The sequence below is a fragment of the Passer domesticus genome, chromosome 4, assembly GCF_036417665.1.
Source record: "Passer domesticus isolate bPasDom1 chromosome 4, bPasDom1.hap1, whole genome shotgun sequence".
NCBI classification, from domain to species: domain Eukaryota; kingdom Metazoa; phylum Chordata; class Aves; order Passeriformes; family Passeridae; genus Passer; species Passer domesticus.
In genome coordinates this window covers 50,461,655-50,477,384 of record NC_087477.1, presented here as the reverse complement: position 1 = coordinate 50,477,384, position 15,730 = coordinate 50,461,655, and the positions used below count along the sequence as shown (strand labels likewise).

The window sequence follows — 15,730 nt, the reverse complement described above, 5'->3', positions numbered from 1 at the left end:
AATCTTTCAATATAGGTACTTGCAAGGAAAGTTTTTGAAAAGGGCAAAAGGACTAATTTCTTGGTCTATACCAAGCATTTAATTTTTTTATTTTTTCCTGCTTAATTCTTGATGCATTTCCAATTCTCTCCAAAGAGGAAAATTCTTGGTTTAACCCTGCCAGTTTAGAAAGATATTGCATCCCTTTGTGTCTTCAAGGTTAGCTTTATAGAAGTAAAATGAAAAATTTTATTTTATGAAATTTTGCTAATACTTGTAATCAGATTCATTTAGTATCTCAAAGTATCTGAAATCTTATTCTTGGTAATCAATTATTTGCATCATTTAAATTAAGACATCCAAGGACTTTTTTTTTTTATTTAAACTCTTTGTTGCAGGAAAATTTAATTCTAGGAAGAAAACAAAGGAAGTATTTGAAGAGCTCAAGAAACAAAACAGATTTGAAATTTCAGCTGAGGAAAAAATAAAAATGGCAAATCTGGTAAATACAATTTGATTTTAGTCCTATTATCTACAAGCAGACAAAAGCCAATAGGCCAACCATTACTATTGTCACACTCTTGGTCTTGTATACCAAAATGTCCTGCCTGGCAATTAATTTGTAAAACTCTGATTCCACACACACTGTGGGATTTTCAATGAATCTGAATCCTTAAGATGTCAGAAAAATAAATTATAAAATCTATGTATTTCTTGGCTACATTTTAACTACGGTTAATTTCTGTCAAAAAGGAATCACTGCAAATAACTGATAACCTCCCTTTTTACTTGAAATTTTCTAAGGGCTACAAGCACAGAAACTGGGTTTTCAGATTTGTTCTGTTAACATTCAGTACAGCTCTGAGTGTGGGCAAGGCCATGTATGACTTATTTTGACAAAATATGAGGAAGAACAATGTGAAATCTTTTAACTATGGTAAAGGAGTAGAAATTCATTACATGTAAGTTCAAATTATATATAGATCTTCCAATCTCTTACTTGGAAAAGTTGCATCTATATTACCAGATTAATAATTAATGCTGACAAATCAACAGCTGTCACTTATTATAATTAAAAAACCATTTAATATATTTTAAACATAAAAACAATTGAATCTCAAAGCAAAATAAATTTTTGAAAATACTTGAGTAAGTAGTGTTTCAATACAATTGTTAAACCATTGAATTTATCACTGTCAGTAGGATCTTAGCACGTGCTTACCCCATATAAACCTTCTAACCCTATTACTCTTCAGGTTATAACATTTCCAAACCATTAAGACAAAAACTCCTGTTTCTAAGAGGTCTTATAGGACCTTGAAATTAATGTTATTTTTGATTTGATTAATATATCCTTTATAATAATATAATGTAAATTTCCCTACAACAGCATATATTCCCTAATAAAATACACGTGCTTGATCCATCTATATTAAATTCAACCATTTTTACAATCAGAAAGTACCACTTAGTTGCAAAAATCTAAAACTTAACAGTTATATTATTGCCTGAAAAGAACCTGAAAAATGAACCATAGAAAATAGGCCTAGAGGGAATTTTAGTAATTAATTTGGTCCATTCTCTTGCCCGCATAATCATCAAGCAGAAAAGAAAGCTACATTCTGGTAAGGCATCACTAGCCAAAGAATTCTGCAGTGCAACTGTAGAGAATTTTTTATATTTAAATAAATTTGGTAACCGTTCAAAGATTCAGTATTTGTTTGACATTTTCTGTTACAATTTAAAATATGCAGCATTTGGAGGCATTTTAACAATTTAAGGCTTTCTATTTCTAAAGAAGAATAGCTTTATACAAAATCCTTCAAAACTATGGAAAATACTGAAAATTCAAAGTGCAGGACAAAGAGAGCAGAAAAAAAGAACTAAGAAACCCCTGTCTATAAATGGTAAATTTTGGCAGGGACTTCAAGATGAGTTTTTCTAAGCGTTATACTCAAGGGAAAACAATGAAATTGACATAGACTGGAATCTTTAAACACACCATTGTAGAGCAACAGAACTTATAAAAATTTTATGGGTGTGCTAAGGCAAATGGAGTGAGTAGTTGTATTAGTATCTCCCTTAATGAGCTGATGTGTGGTATATGTTGTATTGCTCTGTTATTGAATTGCTGTTCCAAGAACACTTGAAAATGTACCTGATTACCTAACATTTTCCTAAAATTCTTCTGAATTCTAAGAAAATGTTAGGTAATCAGGTACATTTTCAAGAGAACAGGCCCTAATGAAATTAGAATTAAATTTTAATTAGATTTGGTAAGAAAAAATATGGGAAAATAAACCCAAAACAAATACAATAAAAACATTATTCCACCAGTAATCTCATTATTAGCTGGAGATGTAACATTAATTTTGCATTTAGGTGTTCTTTCTCTTCTCAATTAAAAACATAAATGGTATCTACATGCAAATGTCTTCATATCACACTCTCATATCTCAGTGTGCATATACGTGTATGTGTGTGTATGACCATACTGAGGTCACCAGAAAGTAATGTGAATGTGATAATTATCCTTCTAGAGAGACACACAGGACTGTGCCAAAGGATTGCTTAGGTCCTTTATTAAAAATCTTAGCATCAACATAAGATGACAGCTTCCATCTTGCTGTTACAAACTGAAAAAAATGCTTGAAAAGATAGGAAGTGTCAGAGTTATCAAAGTAGCTTATAAAAACCAGCTATGATCCAAAACAAAATCAAAAATATTCAGTCTCTACATCTCTACATGTTTGTGGGACTGAAGCTAAGTTTAATGAAGATAACAAGCATTTATGTAGAAAACGCAACCAAGATGTTTTTATTTAAAGTGAGATTTTGCATAATTATCTTTCACATTTTTTTATCTTCTCTTCCAGAAATCAAAACAAATGCAAATGCTTGTGTGGTCAAATTATTCTTGGTGTTATGATAGCAATAATGCAATTCCCCACTTCACTATCTCAACACAGGAAGTTAAATTTTAAATCTATACAGACACACAAACATGCCTATGTACTGTATGAAATTTTTCAGCATGAAATTTATTTATGTTAGTGTTTCATATAGAGCATACTAAAGAAAACACCTTATCCAGTTTAACATCTGTAAAATTCCATTGCCTTAACAGCTTTTGCATGTTTGTTTACTCTATAAACTTCAAGTTATTGCTTATTATGGTCTTGCGTCTTTTACACACAGTATGTTTTCAACTCAGCCAAAAAATAAGTTCACTCTTAAGATCAGTTATGGAAATGTTAGTCCTTTTATCTGGCTTTCCCTCCTGTGGCGGCTGAACCCCAGCCAGCAATCAAGTACCACACAGCCCTCACTCACCCCCAGCAGCAGGATCAGAGAGGGAATCAGAGGGTAAAAGCAAGAAAACTAGGGTGGAGATAAAGACAGATTAACAGGAAAATGAGGAAAAGGTGCTGTTGGTTAAATAAAGAATCAAATCCTCTCAGAATAAGAGAGAAGCCTGTTTTCTTCAGTCAAATACTATAGAAATATATCTACTAAAAATGAAATGTTTATCAGCAAGATCAGGTCAAACACTTATTCCAGACTCCTTTGAATCTAAAACTGCTTTTCCTTAGAGAGGTTATGCAATCTCTTTCATATTGCAAGAAGTAAAAAAAAATATTCCTTTCAGAAATTAAAATGTCATTTTTTAATTTTAATCTATCTTTTCTTTCCATCTTGTCTATCTCTTAAATTAATTTCAAAAAGTTAAACCCCATGCATGTATTAAATATAGCTTGGTGTCGTGCAGCTGATAAGAGGGGGGAAATGCAATGTATTTTGGGCAACTGTGCAAGCACTTCCATTGCAATGGAAGAAGAATGAAGGAAACCTAGTGCAGGTTTATCACTCAAATATAATGATAAAATGCAATTGTGAAGTGAAAAACTTGATTAAAATTCACAAGAATAGGAAGGTAGGCAATAAAACTCAGTTACTAATGATGTGTGCATACAAAACTATGAAAATGGATGTGTATAGAGATACATATAAAAGGATGCAAAATATATACATCTATATATTTAATTATATTTGAAGACATTTTTAGAGAACTAATATTTATGTTTGTTTTGCTACTACCAAATGATGCATCTCATCTGGATTTACTAGATATTCAATACACACGCACTTGTACAGCATTCCTACACCATTTTTTTCATCTTTTCATTTCCTAATTTCCATTCCTTTCAGGTGAAAATCGCTTCAGTAAAACAGATAATTGCTTCTGCTTTGCAATGTCAAACAATTTGCCTCAGGTTATGGCAGTGTCTAAAATTAAGATGGGAAAGAAAGTTCTCATTATCTTTCTCTGTTTCGAGCAACCTTTCATCTCATCCTCTTCACTCGTGTCCAAAGTCACACTCTCCCCATTGTTTATTCTTTTCTACTGTTTTCTTGCATTTAGTTACAATTTTAGTTCATTTCTTCCCCACAATTCTTCACCTTCAGTCTCAGTTATGAATGTCAACATTTTACAAAGGATAAGGAAGAAACCCAGAACACATGCAATCCAGTTGCTTAGTCCACACCATTTTCAGTACTACTCATAAATCTTTATGTCTGTCTACTTAATTGTTATGCTAAAAATTCTTCCACATCTCAAAACAGAAAAACAAAAGACTCCTTTAAGACTGTTTATATATACGCTCTATTCTTGAAATCTTGAAAAGTCTTAAGATAAAACTGCCACTCATTTCCATATGCATGTTTTTCCATAGTCTTGCCTTAACTGACATCTCTTGGCAATGAAGTTCTAAAACGGTGTCCTCACTGTTAAAAAGACAAAGTACAGCCTGACAAATGTGAGGCAATGATAATATACAGTGGCTCCTGCTGCTGGGCTATCAAATTTTAAAAACATCAGTGAAGCAACCAATCATTGAGTCTCCTTCCATTGTTAGCATGAAACTATGCTTTTATGTTGGAAGGACTGAAGATTTCAGTTCTCTATTTAAGGAAAACTAGAGCATGGTGCTGATAATGACAAGGTTGTGGGTTTGACCCCTGTATGAACCATTCACTTAAAGTTGGACTAGATGATCCTTGTGGGTCCTTCCCAACTCAGAATATTCTTTGGTTCTGATGTGTAAATTGTAGGTCTCCCTTCAGCTGGATAAATTGGCATGACTGGGATCTTTTGCTGAATATGTATTTGTGGGGTTTTTTTCAGTTTAACCCAGAAAACTAGAAGCTAAACCCCCAACAAAGACATTACGTGTAAGCTTATCTATACATAGACTTATATTTTCTGTATTTGTAGAATTTAGCAATATTTAATAGAAAGAAATAAACAAAAGTTACCTGATATAACAGGTTGCCTAAAAATATACTTTTCCTTTTCCCAGATGAGCACTAATATTCTTTATTTTGAGACTAGTTGTGAACAACGGCTTTTTGGTCCAGTCAGAATGCTCTCTTCCAAGTAAAAATCAGAATGTTTTTTGAAAAAGCTGGAAAGACCAACTCTCAAGGAATGGGCTCATAAGATTCTTTTGATTTTTGTTTCACAAATCCACAAACATCTTGTTTGAAGATGTTCAGTTAACCCAAATATTACTTATTTTAAAATACTGCTACTAGAATTCATCACAAATTTAGTTGTTTGATTACATGAAATAGGTACTAAGGAAATATTATATCACAGGTTTATATTTTCATTTTGTACTCCCCTGGCATGCTTACATAGCAGAACTCAGCTCATACAAGTGTCATTCAATATCATTTAAACATATTATTCAATTCTAAAAAAGAAATAGCTGAAATAGTTGGACAAGCATCATAGCACTTCTTTATTACATTCTGCAAAGGTATTTGAGTAAAAGAAACAACATCCAAGCAATTTCAATCCTTTTGCAATTAGTAAAGTCACAAATTCAGTTAAATACAACTGACTAAAGCATTAGATTTAAAATTAGACTTCCATTTGTAGATTGCCACTCAGATTTAACTGATTATAAAGAAATAATGCTAGTGATATCTAATGTTAAGCTTCGTCAAAAATTATTCAAGTACTCCCGTAGAAATACTAGAAGCAAATTGATGTAGAAGTAGAGAAGGAGAAGAGAAGCAAATTGATTTTAAAATGCAATGACAGTGCAATAAACCTCAACGTAACATATACATGTATTTTCAAATTAGTTTTCAGTGATATGGATTTTCTTTGGTGATTTGACATAGTATGTAATGAAAAATGCATCATTCCTCAGCAGTTTACACAAATGTCATTGTACTAAATTTATTATTTATTATAGTCTAAACAGAAGTAATGAGACCATGAAACACATTTCGGTATGCTTTCTTATTAGTTAAGAAAGTTTGGCAAGACATTTCAAAGCAATTTTTTCAAACTACTCGAAGAAAATACATTATACAGTACATTATTAACCTGTAGCTGTTTTCCTAAAAGTAAAAATGCATTAAAAACTTATTTATATATTGCATATTTAGTCTACATTTACAAGACTACATAAACTGTGTATACTTTGCATATATTTAGGGACTATAGTTATATAAAGTCTACAGTCGTATATGCATATTAAGTGTATTCTTAAAGCTAGTGAATAACTTGTAAGCCTTGACTCATCAAATAAGTGCAGCTATCAGAAACATCATAAACGACTCATTTGCTAGTTATTTACACCCATCATATAGAAACATACTGGATCATGTAGAACTAACCCCAGAGGAATGGACAACTGAATTCCAGATGGAGTAATCTCTGATCTCAGTTACTTTGTTTTGCAACACAGAAACTTCAAAGGATTGAAGAAAAAAATCCTTTCTTATATTTTCAGGTATAAAATGTTCAAACAGATATAATTTTAGGAGATTTCTATAGAACACATATTGTTGTCTTTTTGCTTTGGGTTTTTTTTTTTAAGATATAGCACACAGCCCAATTTTGTTATCTGTCATGTGAAGGTACATGTTAGATGTTTTCACTTTTTTCAAAATGTTTCAGAGATTGGCTCAACAAGATAGTCAAGACAGTTTTGAAAATGCTTGTGGCATCTGACATAAGAGGGATTATTACACAGCTGAGAGCAGAAGAAGCAAAGAAAAGGGAGCAAAGCTTAAGCCAGGAAATGAATAGAAAGCTCTTCTTTCTAATATAAATGTTTGCAACTTTGCTGTTACAAAGAGAAGGAGATAAAATTCAGCAACAGTTTTAAGCCCTTCATCATTTAATGAACATAGGTTAATAGGATTATAATGCATTTCCTAGACTTATGAGCTCCTCCTTACTTCCAAATTCTGGCTATATGAGAATTCCATTGCAGTCATGGAGCATTGCTTAAATTCTCTGATAAAATGTATTTAGTCTCCTTTCCCCACTGAGATGATATTCACATTCAACATTATTGAAACTGAGCTGTTAGATGTGAACATACACTGATATCTATCTACATGAAGAAAATAATCCAGATTTATTTTGTGACAGTGAGAACTAAGAACAAAAAGTACAAGGGAATATATTCCCTTAAGAACTCAGGAAAGAGAGGGAGATTATTCCCTAATTCAATGCAAAGCAATAAAGAAACAAATTAGCAAGCACAGTAGCCTGGGAACAATAAATATGCCCACTAAGTTAGACACAGTGCATATGTGGCCAATAATTTAACACCATGAAAGGGGATTACAAATCCGCAGTGGTGCAGTGAAACACTAAATTCCAAAAAGATTTAGTGCAAGCAACACAAGGTAGTGTTAAACAGCTGACAAAAGATAACAAGGAAAAAGCACACACAGTGTCAGAGATTTCATAATACTAAAAGACATCTGGCCATTTAAACATGCAGACATTGCATCACACAGTGTTGGCTTAATCTCTACCCTTTAAAGCAGCAGCTTGGCTGGCAGCTAGAAAAAAATTCATTAACGACAGGCTATCTCAAAAAATAAAAAGCTTTAAAGTAAGCTTTGACAATTTGAAAAATCAATTCATGTGGCTAGATTCATACTTTAAAGAAATATAACTCCCTAACCTAATCTATTACAAAGTAGGATTAGAAATAAATCAAGTGGTTTTGATAGTTTCCTGAACTACTTTAATGCTGGTCTCTGTTGAAGAGTTGTATTATTGTGAATCTCACACAGATTAATATTTTATACTTCCAGGAGTAGCATTTCAGGCTAGGACTGAGACAAATAGCCTGGAAATGAAATCATAAGATGTCCTAGAAGAATTTGCTATTGCTAATCATGTTTCATTGACTGCTTCTGGTCTTTTTCCTTTAAAATGACAAATCTGAAAGACTAGAGTTTTCTAGTTTATCACGGAAGGAGAAAAAGTAAGGAAACAACAATTAAAACTAATCTGATGAAGTCAGCAAACACACACAGTACTGACATGTATCACATAATGATTCAACAAATATTTACCAAATAACATTTCAAAATAAGTATGTTGATGAAAGGCACATACATAGATTTTCCATTAAGTTATAATACTGAGTGAATTTTCTTAAGTGTTTCAAATTACAATTTTCTAAATTCCAAAATGTTCTCTTACGTACCTAGGCTTTCTCAATAAAAGCCAAACAAAAAACCCAACTTCCAGACTATAACATAGTGGCAATAAAGCTTCATAAGAACAAAGTTATTTAAATGGCATTATCTGCTATTTGTCTTATTCTATATTGCCATTTTTTCCCCACTGAGTGCTAATAAGTGCTTGCTGCTGAAGAGGTTTACATTTAACATCTGTCAGTTGTATCCAGAAGTAGCACCTACAGGGAACTGTCTAATAGATTGCTATTCTCCTCTGTAGCACCAGCAAATCTGTCTCACATCATTTACATACAGATAGTTATAAGCATTCATCATTTCATTATGCTGACTGCCTCACTATTCTAATGTATAATGTCTCTTTAATGAGCCTCAAAAAATACAATATTCCTTGATTTATGACTGCTTAACTGAAAAATTATACAGATTGACAAAAACTCATCATAAAGCTTTTTTGTGTTCCCACTACCTTGCACTTTAAATTTAACAATTACTCTCGAGTTAATCTCATGATTTGCTTCTTTGACAAAAGAAATTATCAAATTTACCACACTAGGCTTCACAGTCATTGCTGTTTAAATAAATATACTTTCAATTCCACAAGAAAGCAGTATAGGATTCGACAATTTAAAATTGATCAGTTTTTGTCCAAGAAACACAATGTATTGGGCACACTGTTTCAATATTATTATATGACAATTACTGTACACTTCCTAAATTATCATGTGGAATACTGCTGTACTAGTCATGCAAGAGTGACTCATAAATGAGCCAATTTACATGTTCAAGTAAATTGAACTATGGTTTATTGTGTGAACTTCAATTATTTTATACACAAATGCTTAGTACCAAAAAACAACTCTGTCATTGAAAGCATACTGAAATAATACAAATTTACCTAAAACACCAAATAGAAAGCTGAGAACAAGAGGCAGACCCTTCGTTCGTTTGACTGCACCCCAGTTCTCCCAATTGCACTTCCCCATGTTCATAGATACGTCAGTATTCCTCTGGTTTTGAATACCCAAGCTGAAAATGTTTACAAACTGCTCATGGTGGCCATTAGAAGCACAAATTTCCACGAAGTATGATAAACCTCACGATGCCTTGTTTTTGACATACCTACAATCTACAGCTGAATGTTTTTAGTGTGTGAGAAAGTGTTGAGTTCTGACAGAAGTTTCTCCCATAACACAGCTGCAATTTTTTACTCCTTCATCTACTGCAGTTTAAACTTACCCTATAGACAGCCAGTCAGTTTGCAACTCCCTCTCCTCTGCTCAGCCTTTCTTTTCCATAGAAGTTTTAGAAACAGCATAGTGAGACCTTTCCCTTATCAAATGCCTCTCCTGACAGAGAGTTCAAATGTAATGAGCACAGATAAACAAATGAGCACTAATGTAACCTTGCACTGCCTTATCTCAAAGCATCACTTCCTATTTCCAAATCACGAAACCAGGCAACAAAGGTCATCCATTCAATGCAGAAGAGATGTACAGAGATTTAAGCAACAGATGGCAAGCCACATTCCCTAGATCCCCACAAAAAAGTCAACTTCAAGTGAAAAATCAAACAAAACAACAATACAATACTATTGAATATTCAAGAGCTGTTTCAGTAGATGCAAATATGTTATGATATGACAGAAAATAAAGTGCAAAAATGACACTGATACATTTGACAATGACAAGTTAAATGCTCAATACAGTAAAATTTGTTATTTCATCATTTTGGATCCCTATTTTAGTTCCTTTGCACTGAATATTCCAGTTAACATCAACATCTTAATTTCAGAGTCAAACTTCTAAAGAAGCTTGGTATATCATAGGAATACAGATGTATCATTCCCTAATCAGCACCATGTGTTTTTATCGTCTAGGAAAATTCAAATATCTACACATTTCAACAATATAAAATGGCAAAGTATATTAAATCAGCCAATATAAGATTTTTTAGATTTTTTAAAATTAATAAATCACAATAATTCTAAAATGTTACTGTTTTGCATGCGGAATTTATAACTCTGAATCCAGAAAACTATTATGTCAATCCAAATACCTGTTGCCAATAGAAGGCCTTATTTTATAAAACTGAATGCTTCATTAATTCAAAATACCTGAAAATATCCATTCCTTCCCATAACAATAAAGAGATTTATATCTCAGCTTGTAGTAGTGATAAAATCCAATTTAAGAAATATTCCATATTTACCAATCACAATGTATCCTTAGACTGTCACTCTGACCATCTCAGAACTATATTTCTGTGTCCCTTGACAATAACTATGAGGCACAGAGCCAAGGGCAGCCATGGACAATGTTTATGCTGTCTGTTAGTGCTCATATTGTGTATCCCTAGCTGGAAGAGACCATGACTACTTGTTATCTTAGTGACACAGAAAGTTGATAAGAACAAATACAGATATCCCTATAATCCCTTCATGTTACAATTCTATTTCTTGCCTTACAAATTCATTATTTCATCTCCTACAGTATACAGAGTTACCATTTCCAAAAGCTATCTAATAATGCCTGTGACTCATGACTTTCCTTCCTCAATCTGAATTTCAGAAAAGGCACTGGAGGAACATGAGAACAAGCTTTGAGCCTTCACATTGTTCTTTCTTACGTGCGCATAAAAACATTTGCAACTGTTTCTATGGCAGAATACTAAATTAGCCATATTCCTTGTGGAGTACTGAATTACACAGAAACCCAACAAAATTTTGTTTCCCGCTGATTGAGCCTACTTACAGGAAGGTGCTGTTGCAAAAGGATTCAATACTTCAGTCAGTGTAGTCTGCACATCAGAAGAAAATCCAGAGTGTGTTCTGTTCCTGTGTTCAATTTTCTATCTTTCTGTAGCTACACCTAGAAAATAACCAGTACAGAGTCAGTAAAACTAAATATAGAAAACAACATAAACCAAATGATTCGAAATTAAAAAACAAGAATACATTGAACAATAATTTATGGCAAAGTCCATATGATTATTCATCAATATAGAATTATAGAAGACAGAAGTTTAAATTTTGTCTTCATTTAATTCTGTAGTACCCAAGTGATTCCGGAGTTCTACAACCTCAAGACTGCCAAGTAGAATCAAACAGATATTATCATTACACCTAAACAGCCATCTGGTAGCCTGAGAGGAAACACATAATGACCACAGAGGGAACTGCTCCAGCCGTCCAAAACAGCACAACCACATTTCCCTTCAGCATGTAGAACAACTGGAGTATACAGAATATATGAAGAAAAGAGTCACATTTATTTAACAGTAGACTAAATTCACAGTTTTTGTCTTTCAGTAGAAACAGACGAAGCAGCTTCTCTTCCTTCTTATTTTTATTTACATAGTTGGTAAAAATCTACAGAAAGCAGAAGAGCCAGGAATAAGGCATTAAAGACAGCCTGGTTTGATATTTCTTAAAGGGGGTGGGGTTCAGATGTATCTTCACATCCAAACCAATACTAACAAGGGCTGATACTACTAATTTTAAGTAGCTGAACCACCCTCCAAATTAAAAAAAAACAAAAAAAACACCAAAAAATCCACCCCAGGAGATAACCATTCTTACTTTATCTTTTACATCTAGGCTTTGCTGCAAATTAATCCCTCCAACTTCTTGTCATATCTAAATCAGATTATGCTGATCTCCTTTCTCAAAAATTTTATATATTGCAACCTTCATTATTGCCATTTTTTAGATTGAATAAACTTTGTTCAGTCTTCTTTTCATGCCTTTAATATTTAATTTAATGAATTATCAATAGCCAGGTACATTTTGTTTGTACTTTTAGAAACTTAGCTTGAGCCTCCAAGTTATTTACTGGATCCTTACACATTATGCTCCTAAAGATCTGTAGAGATCAAGTGGATCTTGTTTCAGCAATCTTTATCCCTTGTGCCTTTGCCACAGACTATTAACCCAGTAAACAAAAACGTTTGTCATGACTCCAATTCATAAAGGGTGATAGAGGAATGAAGTGTTTTCATAATTGTCAAAAGATGTCTGCCAGGCATTTTAGCACATCTTGAGTTCTGCTACTGCTGAAAGGAAGGAAAACACTTGTGTAAGAAAGCAAAAAATCTGGAACTGGCCACACATGTAACAGTATGGCATGGTAAATATGCTGTCCCTATATTCTTCCCTGAAGCATTAGAGGGAATTCCCCATCTCCCATTTGTGCTGTTAATTATTCCTACTTAGTGCTTCTGCTTGTTCTCACCAAATCGAATATCTATTATTTTTTAGTATTTCTAAATGTATTGGGATTATTTTAAGCCTGGGACAGCAGCAATATTAGCATCTACTCTATAGCCAAAACTACCAACAATACCATAGAATAATATTACACATAGTACAGAATTTTACAGAATTAAACTTCTCCCCCACAACTCCAGTCACTATGGAAAGAAGTGTCTGCAAATAAATGTTACATCTTTTTAACCCAAAAAACTTGAATAATACCTATAATCTAATCTTATCTGGATCACAGTTCACTGGCTTGCTTAAAGGAATGCCATGCGTAATTATCAAAACTGCAGTTTACCAAATTAAAGTAGGACCTCCTAACCCTTCAGGCTTGCTGCAGTTTTTGAAGAGACAAAATACGACTGATTTATTCGTGATAAATCTAAGCTTTTCAATCTCAGTATCTCTTGCAGATGTGTAGAAAGAACAGTTTGATAATTTCAGGTCCCTCAGGGAAATTCAGGTAAGACAATTATACACAATTCTTTGAATATTTCTTCAGGTCTTACTTTCAGCCCTTTTCTGAGCTTTTGAAATTTCACCATCCTTAAGTTCTCAAATATGATGTTACTACATATCATGTAAAGATTTGTTTATTCCTTTATGCATACCTTATGGATTTATAAATCAATGTTTTCACCTACAACCCAAATAAAATATAATTCTTTGTTTCTAGTTGAGCTTAACCTCACAGTTAAATAATTTGTATTTAGTTCTCTAAGAAAAGTTTGTCATTTTTTGTAATTAATTTCTTATATTTACTAAAATCATTGGATTCTTGTCACAATATGACATGAAATGAATGAGATGCACATGCTGACATGTCTAAGGCAAAAAAGGGCACAATTATTTCTCGACCTCAGTATTTATAGAATTCTAAAAGTGACCATGAATTGGAAGATGAAATTGCCACCTGTCCAACCACAGTGGTCAAACCAACAGTCCACCAATTTTCTCCTCCTCTAGAAAGGAATGCAAAACAGTCACTATTTACATTACAATTGTGTGAGAAACTCCATTACAAAAATGTAAACATCAGAAGGCTTAGAAAAAATTTAGAGGAACAGAGCGACAGATTCTGACATCACCTATCCAAGATTCCAATACTGATCCCTGAATCTACCACTGCTTTCTATACAGAATCAACTAGGTTGGAAAAGACACTTCTTACCTCACATAAACAGGCTAACAGAACGTGAGATAGTTTGTTTCATTTTTAAGGTTTTACATATTGTATGTAGATTTGTCTCACCAGTTCCTTCGATCTTTATGTGAAGATTTCTTTTAAAAGCATGTTAGCTGTTTAGCATGCACTAATTTTCACGCACAGAAGGGATTTTCCAAATTTCTGAGTATGTTTAAAAATAAAAATGCAGTCTGTTATGTTTTTGAATACAACTAATTTTCAAAATGGATGTTTGTGTTTTGGGACATGTATATTAGATTGCTGGGTGAAGCTCTTTAAATAGAGATGTATATACATCAGAATACAGAAAGTATTTTAATTACAGGAAAGAACACAGAAGACAAAACCAAATAAATCCAAGACCACCCAAAACAAGTGTCTCATTTATCCAGGTTCACTTGCGCCAGCTCACAGGAAAGATAATACAGGGTGCTCTCAGTTAACCACACGAGTACACGTGTGCAAGAAGACCTCCCCAAGATAGCCTATTCCTCAACTGATTTTCCTAACAAGCTGAACTTAACAGCAAGTTGTCAGGTGTTCCTTTATGCTGTCACAGAAACTGGTGGAAGGTGCTGTTCCTCTTGAATAAATTAATGAACTACATGTTCACTGTAGCAAATGATTTTACATGCCTTTGTTGCCCATATTTTTCAGCTTCTCTGCTACTCCAGCTCATTTGCACCTGTCATCTTTTCTCAACACTTAACCCTTTCTGATCTATTAGGTTAATCTGCTTTAATATTAGGATGGTTAGGATGGAAATTGGGGACTACAACTTTAAACAATCCATAGGGCACATTGTATACTTTTAGAGTATTATCAACAAAAAATATAGTACACTGTCTAAGAAAAGTTTAAAACAGGACAGTAAATCTAAAACAAATGTGCTCCTTATACAAAGCCTTGGGATAGTTGTCCCTTTGGCATATGAAAGCAATGAAAAAGATCAGCTATCCCTGGTGAGAAGACGTTAACATCTGTATCTCATTTTAAGCACTAGATTAATTTCTTTCATAAGACTTTCTCTGGCTTCTCAGGTCTGCAATATCCCACCCTTAACATATAAAATGACCCTAAGAAAAGCAGTTCAGCCCTGTAATTCTACTACTTCCATGATAATAGCATCCAAGATAAGGAATATCTATCAAATGTGTCAGAACATTATCTGTTCATTCCAGTCTCCTTTTTTGCCTTATTTTTCTTATCTTCCAGCAGCACATGCCTTGGCTTCTACTCAGCATCACTCACAAAGCTCATAGATAAATAAACCAAACAAATAAAACCTAAAAAATAAAGTAAAAAAAAAAAAAAAAGGAAAAGAAAAAAAAGACCAACACCAAACACACCCTCACACACTTTTTCCAAGTCTGGAGTTTTTAAAATGCTATCATTTTCTTTTCCATGCCAAAATGCAAACTGCGTAGAAAACTTGGCAATCTTCTAAAAGCCTTGCAGTGAGAAAGGGAGGTAGGGCAGTATGGGACAGGGCAGGGTGGGGCAGGACAAGGTGTACTGGCTCTAGCTTTGCCAGGATTAACAGCGAGCCCTTGGTGAGCACAGGTGGGTGAGGCCACAGGGAGCAGCTGCACATCAGGGTCAGGGAGGCAGCACACGGAGGTGGCTGGCACTGTCCCATGGGACAGCAGGTCTAGAAACAAGCCATATGCAAAGAGCAGCAGTATTCTACGCCTTTTTTTCCACTGGTAAGGCTTCTCCCTCAAGCCTCCAAGGTCCCTCAGCTTCTGAAGAGATTCTACAGACATGAAGCTGCACCTGCA

The 15,730-nt window shown here is 33.7% G+C and overlaps 1 protein-coding gene across 4 annotated transcripts in view; it reads right to left on the bottom strand.

The window, feature by feature from the left end:
* The window catches only part of TENM3 (teneurin transmembrane protein 3), a 1,290,895-nt gene that overhangs the window by 1,229,163 nt on the left and 46,002 nt on the right, over positions 1-15,730 (bottom strand). For all 4 annotated transcript variants that reach the window (XM_064417780.1, XM_064417778.1, XM_064417776.1 and 1 more), the window contains exon 2: positions 11,259-11,375. The gene's annotated coding sequence lies outside the window, so the exon portion shown is untranslated. The remainder of the gene's footprint in view (positions 1-11,258; positions 11,376-15,730) is intronic.